Source organism: Calliphora vicina, chromosome 2, assembly GCF_958450345.1.
Source record: "Calliphora vicina chromosome 2, idCalVici1.1, whole genome shotgun sequence".
Taxonomy (NCBI): Eukaryota; Metazoa; Arthropoda; class Insecta; order Diptera; family Calliphoridae; genus Calliphora; species Calliphora vicina.
The window spans coordinates 81,090,264-81,097,066 of record NC_088781.1 but is presented as its reverse complement, the minus strand read 5'-3'; the positions used below and the strand labels follow the sequence as shown (position 1 = coordinate 81,097,066).

General features: G+C 35.0%; 1 pseudogene; it reads left to right on the top strand.

Moving 5' to 3' along the window:
- The first annotated feature begins 2,447 nt into the window (after positions 1–2,447).
- On the top strand, positions 2,448–3,350 carry LOC135950600 (uncharacterized; annotated as a pseudogene).
- The last annotated feature ends 3,453 nt before the right edge of the window (positions 3,351–6,803 follow it).

Below are 6,803 nucleotides of genomic sequence, written 5' to 3'. Positions count from 1 at the left end.
AGGGAATAAAAATATGAAAAAATTATGAAAATATCTCTTATAGTTTTTCCGTACCTGCGATTGAAATTTTCGAGAAAAACCAATTATTTGGCCATTTTTTGGCGAATGTGCTCTATTTCCTTACTGTTATGAATTTTAGGTAAAACCTATTCAGAATATTATACTCCAGATAATTCTAAATATACTCTGAAAGTTTTACTAAAATTGGAAAACGTTAAACCTGTAATCGTGAAGGTCAAAAGTAAATTTTTGGAATTTCTCTTCGAAAGATAGCGAAATGTTGTATATTTTTGTGCCGATTTTGATGAACGCTTCATGCTTTTAAAATACTCTTGTAATGACATCATAATAATTTTTATACCCTTCACCATGAGTGGCAAGGGTATATATAAGTTTGTCATTCCGTTTGTAATTTCCACATTTTTCATTTGTATATATATATTCTGGATCGTTATAGATAGCGGAATCGATATAGCCATGTCCGTCTGTCCGTCTGTGTGTTGAAATCAACTTTCCGAAGCCCCCAAATAACTTACATACTTACATTCATACATCAATATCTCCGAAATTCTTCCGGCTCGGTCGCTATTTAAAATCGAAAAAATCGGTACACAAATGGCTGAGATATAAGGAAAAAACTAGGACTACCTCGATTTTTGACCTATTATTGACCTATATCTGGATTACTAAGTCATTAATATAGACAATATGGATATCTAATGATAGATATTTCAAAGACCTTTGCAACGACGTATATAAAACCATAGTAAGTTGGACATACAATGGGTCAAAATCGGAAAAAAATATTTTTTAACCCGAATTTTTTTTTCATCAAAAATTTTTTTTTGTCATAAATTCTTTTTCCAAAAAAAATTAATTAAAGAAATTTAAAAAAAAAAATTTCGAAAAAACTTTTTTTAAAAAAAATTAAAAAACAATTTGGAAAAAAAAAATTTTGATTTTGTTTAAATAAAAATATTTAAAAAAAAAATATTTCTAAGTATAATTTGGTGAAGGGTATATAAGATTCGGCACAGCCGAATATAGCTCTCTTACTTGTTTTTATACAACTGGATGTTATAAATGATATATATGCAAATAAAAAAAATATTGAAAATTAAAAAAAAAAATTTTTTTGCTACTATAAATTGTCCAAAAATATTTATTTTCTACAATTTCTATGGTTTGTATCTATTGATCTCCAACGACCTCTATACCGAGACTTATATAAAATTAAAACTAGAAATCTCAGCTAACACTTATTAAAAATTCAGCTGCCCATTTTTGCCCCTAAGCAATTCCGGTATAAAAAATTAAAAAAAAAGTTAGGAAAAATTTGCTTCACAAGCATGTTATTGCGCATGCAATAACTGCTTTTTTTAAAAAAAAATAATTCGTTATCTCGCGAACTATTTGCGATATTATTACGAAATTTTACATGGTTGGAGATGAGGTGTTTTCCAGTTGATTCGTAGTTCAATTTTTTAAAAAACAAACGCCAAAAATCAATTTATGATCGAATGAGCTGAAATTTTAAATATAAATAGTACTAGAGAAGATTAGTATATCTTCTCAAGTACTATTTAAATACGCTTAGATTTGTAGGTTAACTATATTAGTTTAACCCCCATTAACACGAAGTCTGGTTATGCCTTAACTAATAGTTATGCTGTCGTTTAAAATTATGTTTGTATGAAAACTGTCAGTATAACTATTAGTTAAAACATAACCAGACTTCGTGTTACTGGGGGTAAGAGATATTTAGATTTATTGATTTATTTTTTTTATTTTTGCTCGATCTTTTTTTTGGTATTTAGATATGGCGGGCTTACGGAGGGTCGACATTTGTTTTTACAAAGTCAGCTATATTGGCGATAAAATTCTAAATAATATAAACTGGTAACAGTTATGACGTCCCTATAAAAAGTTACATGCATCCGAATTTGGAACATGTAAAACCCTAAAAAAATTATAATATGGTGATTTTCTATGAAGAAAAATATAAAATTTGAATTAATGTAAAATTTTAACGGTTAAAGATATCATAACAAAATTTGGAACTAATATAGACTCAAATGTCCTTAAATCAATGGCATTATAATTTTTTATTTTGAAATACCGAAATTCCTGAAACGGGGGAAATGTGTTCCAAAAACTGAGTTTTTTTTAGAAAACTGCATACTGTGACGTTATTTACCGTGTGATAGTAAAAAAACTTTGCAAGTATTTAAGAAACATATAGAGCTATACTAATGTGGGACTATTTTGAGGATCAATGCTTTGCCTTTTTAAAATTTTTTACTCAAACCAAAATTTTTATCAACAATATAGCAGATTTTGTTCCCAATATACCGAATTATTGCCAAAAAAATACGTTTCTGAACCACTGTGCGCTGCAACTAAGCAAGATATCTGAAAGTGAATACCATAATTATGCTCGTGTCCATATGGGTGGTGAACTGAACACAGCGCTTAGTATTTTAATCAGTCCGAGGCATCCTAAGGATCTTACATATGACGAGATTAAGCTTATATTAGCAGAACATTTCGACGGCAAGAGAAACATATTTGCGGAGAGCTTTAAATTTCGACAAGTAAGACAAGAATATGGTGAATCTTTGGCGGCGTTTTTTCTACGTTTTTGCGAGTATGGAACATCTCTAGATAGAATGTTAATTGAGCAAATGATTTTTGGACTAGAATCACGGTCGATTTGTGATGATATTATTGCTAGAAAACCCGGAAATTTTTCAGATGCGTATGAAATTGCTTATTCCAGAGAATTGACTCAACGTTCAACGAACGCTGTGAACACAGGTGACAGTAATACCACAGAACCCACATGTAAGTTGGGTTATACACCAGTTAAGACTAAGAACGAGAATCGAGCCAGAACAAGTACTACAAAAACTACCAAATGCTACGGGTGTGGTGGTCAAGATCTACGACGGGATTGAAAATTTAAAAATGCTAAATGTTTTTCGTGCGGTAAATTGGGCCATATAGGCAAAGTGTGCAAGGCGAGTTTAAAACAAGTATCTGAATCGGATGGTGATGATAATGAGATGGTGCAGTTTATAAATCAAGTTGGCATCGTGAAAACGACCGGCGCAGTGGCAAAGAAGATTATCACGGTAAATCTAAATGGTGAAAATGTCGATATGGAATTAGATACAGGTGCGCCGTACGGTGTCATGTGCATTAGGAATTTCAATGCCCTTGGTGAAAGACTTGTGCTTGGAAAATCAGATCGGCAATTTTCTAGTTGTACGGGCCAAAGATTGGATTGTATTGGAAAGGCAATAGTGAATGTAACCTTTAGAAAAACAAGTCGTAGATTGAATTTGTGAATGACAATGTTGACACGTTATGTGGTCGCGAGTGGATTGTTCATTTTGCTCGCGATATAAATTTCATTGAGCTATTCGAAACAAATATTCGGAGTAATTCTAGTGAGCTTAACTTGGTTTCATCTACTGAGCGAAATATGAATACAATTTCGGTTCAAACTTCTATCTTGACTACTGAACAACAACGTCGGTTACAACAACTGTTAACACGGTACGATATAGTATTAGATAAGATCGCTGGGACTTTGGGTGCGGCTGTTAAAGTTTATCTTAAGCCAAATGCTAAACCGATTTTCGCAAGACCTAGAGAAATTCCATTTGCGTTAAGGGATGATTATGCTAAGGAAATAGACGCTAAAATTTCGGCGGGTTTTTACAGGAAAGTGGAGTTTTCGGAGTGGGCTTCCACAACACACATCGTAATTAAAAAGAACGGAGGTATAAGAATTACTGGCAATTACAAGCCAACTATTAACCCGCAAATGGTGATAGATGAGCACCCCATTCCGAAAACTGAGGATATTTTCAATAAAATGAAAGGTGCCAGCGTGTTTGCATATTGATGTGACAGATGCTTATAGTCATTTGGTCGTGCACGAGGAGTTTGCTCATGTCCTAACTCTCAACACTCCAACACATGGGCTGATACGTCCAACGTACAATGGAGACAGTCTTACAGGATATACCAAATATTCTAATTTACGCTGACAATTTAGATAAACTTTTTAGAACATTGGAGATTACGCTGGAGAGACTACGAAGTCTTGGTTTTAAGTTGAATAAGCCGAAATGTGTTTTTGCCGCTTCATCAATTGAGTTTTTGGGCCAAAAGATAGATGCTCAGGGAATACATAAATCCAATAAACATATAGATGCTATATTACAGTCGGAAAAACCCAATATTATGGATGACTTGCAGTTATTTTTAGGTAAGGCATCCTATTACTCTAACTTCATACCGGATTTATCAACCCTGGAAAGACCACTACGGGACATTATTAGGAGCGGTAAATTTTTCTGGTCTAAGGGGTCAGACGAAGCTTATGGGAAAATTAGGAATATTCTGGTTTCGCCTCAAATGACCCTGACTTGCCGCTTATTTTGGCAACTGACGCAAGAAAAACAGGACTGGGTGCTGTACTTTCCCATCGTTTACAAGGCAACCAAGAGCGACCAATTGCATAAGCAAGCCGCACCATGACCGCAACGGAACAGAAATATCCACAGATGAATAAAGAGGCTTTAGCAATTGTTTGGGCAGTGCAGAAATTTTACAAATATCTATATGCTAGACACTGGACTTTGATAACGGATCATAAGCCCCTAGTGCAAATAGTGCAACCGAGCAGGTCCCTACCGGTGTTGTGCATATCCCGCATGGCAAACTAATGCGCAAGAAATGCTAAGAATCCCGCAAAATTTAAAGATCATCACTGAGAATACCCAAAATCTCCTTGGGAACGTGTACACATCGATTACGCTGGGCCAATAGATGGTATGATGATTCTCATTATTACTGACGCGTTCTCTAAATGGTTGGATGTTAAAGTCACCAAATCTATTACTGCTGCTGCTACTATAGTACTTTTGGACGAAGTGTTTGCAACGTATGGTGTGCCTTTAATGGTAGTGTCCGATAACGGAACGAATTTTTCTTCAGTGGAATTCAATACTTTTTTGACGATTGTAGGCGTTAAGTACAATAAGTATACGGCTCCTTATCATCCCTCTACAAACGGGCAAGCAGAACGATATGTGCAAACGGTGAAAAATGCACTTTATGCAATGTGCACAACCAAGGAGACCTTACGGGAAAATTTAAATGAATTCTTGAGACAATATAGAAATGCACCACATTATTCCACGGGTCAGTCGCCAGCTCAACTATTTTTAGGACGTCAACTTCACACGCGCTTGGACCTATTAAGACCGGAAGATGTTAACATTAAGGTTTCATCCCAACAATACCTTAAATCAAACAATGAATATAGACAGTTCGAGAAGGATGACATACATTATGAAATACTGTTCCAAGGGAAATACTACAAACGTCACGTCGATCAGATTCGTAGTAGAGGTGATAACAGTGCACCAGAACTGGGAACATCTTAAATTCTTCCAGAAGGGAACTCAGATTATAATGTATCCAGTTATACTAATGAAAGACATCTACACAACCAACCTGAAACTCATCAACGTTCGAACCGAGATGATACACCAATGAACGGATCGAGCACCGAGGAACTATAAAGTCAATATTTTGCTACTCCGTCGGCTGCATCAGGATTTAAAGGATTTACTTCTACACCTTCAACAACCTTCAGGCCGGTCGGCATCTACACCAAATGTGGGGGCCCCACAGCGGGAGTGTGATCTGCGCCGCTCAAGCAGAGTCCGCAGGCCTAGAGTTTTGTTCTCCCCATGAGGGGAAGAAATGTTATATATGCAGTATTTACAACACTTTTATTTTAAATGTTAATGGCAACCCTCTCTCATTTTATTATTATTATTAGAACATGTTTAGTTTTGTTTAGTTTTAAATTGTCTGTGTAACTGAATTTTACTTCTTATAATTGATTTCTAATAAAGACAAATATCCACTTATTAAAATTGAAGTACGTGTTTTATAATTACTTATTGAATACAAACACGGATGTAATAGCAACCTATGCGAGTGTCAATCATTTTAGATTTATGTTAGAAGGACGCAATTTCACGATATATACAGATCACAAACCACTTATATTCGCTTTTAAACAGAAACGTGATCCGGTTCTGAGAATGTAGTGGCAGATTATTTATCTAGTGAGATAGATTTAATCAATTACGACAGTATGGCTGATCAACAAAATAAAGACGATGAATTGAAATAAATTCTTAATGACCCAAAAACTACTCAATTGAAACTAATTTTAATCAATATACCAGGGTCAAACAAAAGTATTTACTGTGATATATCTAAACAGAAGTCACGACCATATGTCTGCAATAACCAAAGGTTAGATATATTCAAACAACTACATGGTTTATGCCATCCTGGAGTGCGTGCGTCCCATATCCGATCGTTTCGTTTGGCCGTCAATGAATCGAGATATTGGTGAAATGGTACGACAATGTGAACAATGCCAAAAACCCAAAATTATAAACACGTGAAGTCTCCGATAGGAGTTTTCCCAATTGTTTCAGAATGTTTCACCGAAGTTCATTTCGACTTAGTAGGACCTCTACCTCCAATAGACAGATTCACTAGGTGGCCTGAAGCCATACCAATAGAAAATATTTCTGCAGAAACTGTATGTGACACGTTTTACACCTGTTGGATATCTAGATATGGATGTCCGAATAAAATAGTTTCAGATCGTGGACGACAATTTACGTCAAATGTCTTTTATGAACTAGCTCAATTTATAGGGGCTCAACATATTACAACAACGGTAACGTTAACATAACCAA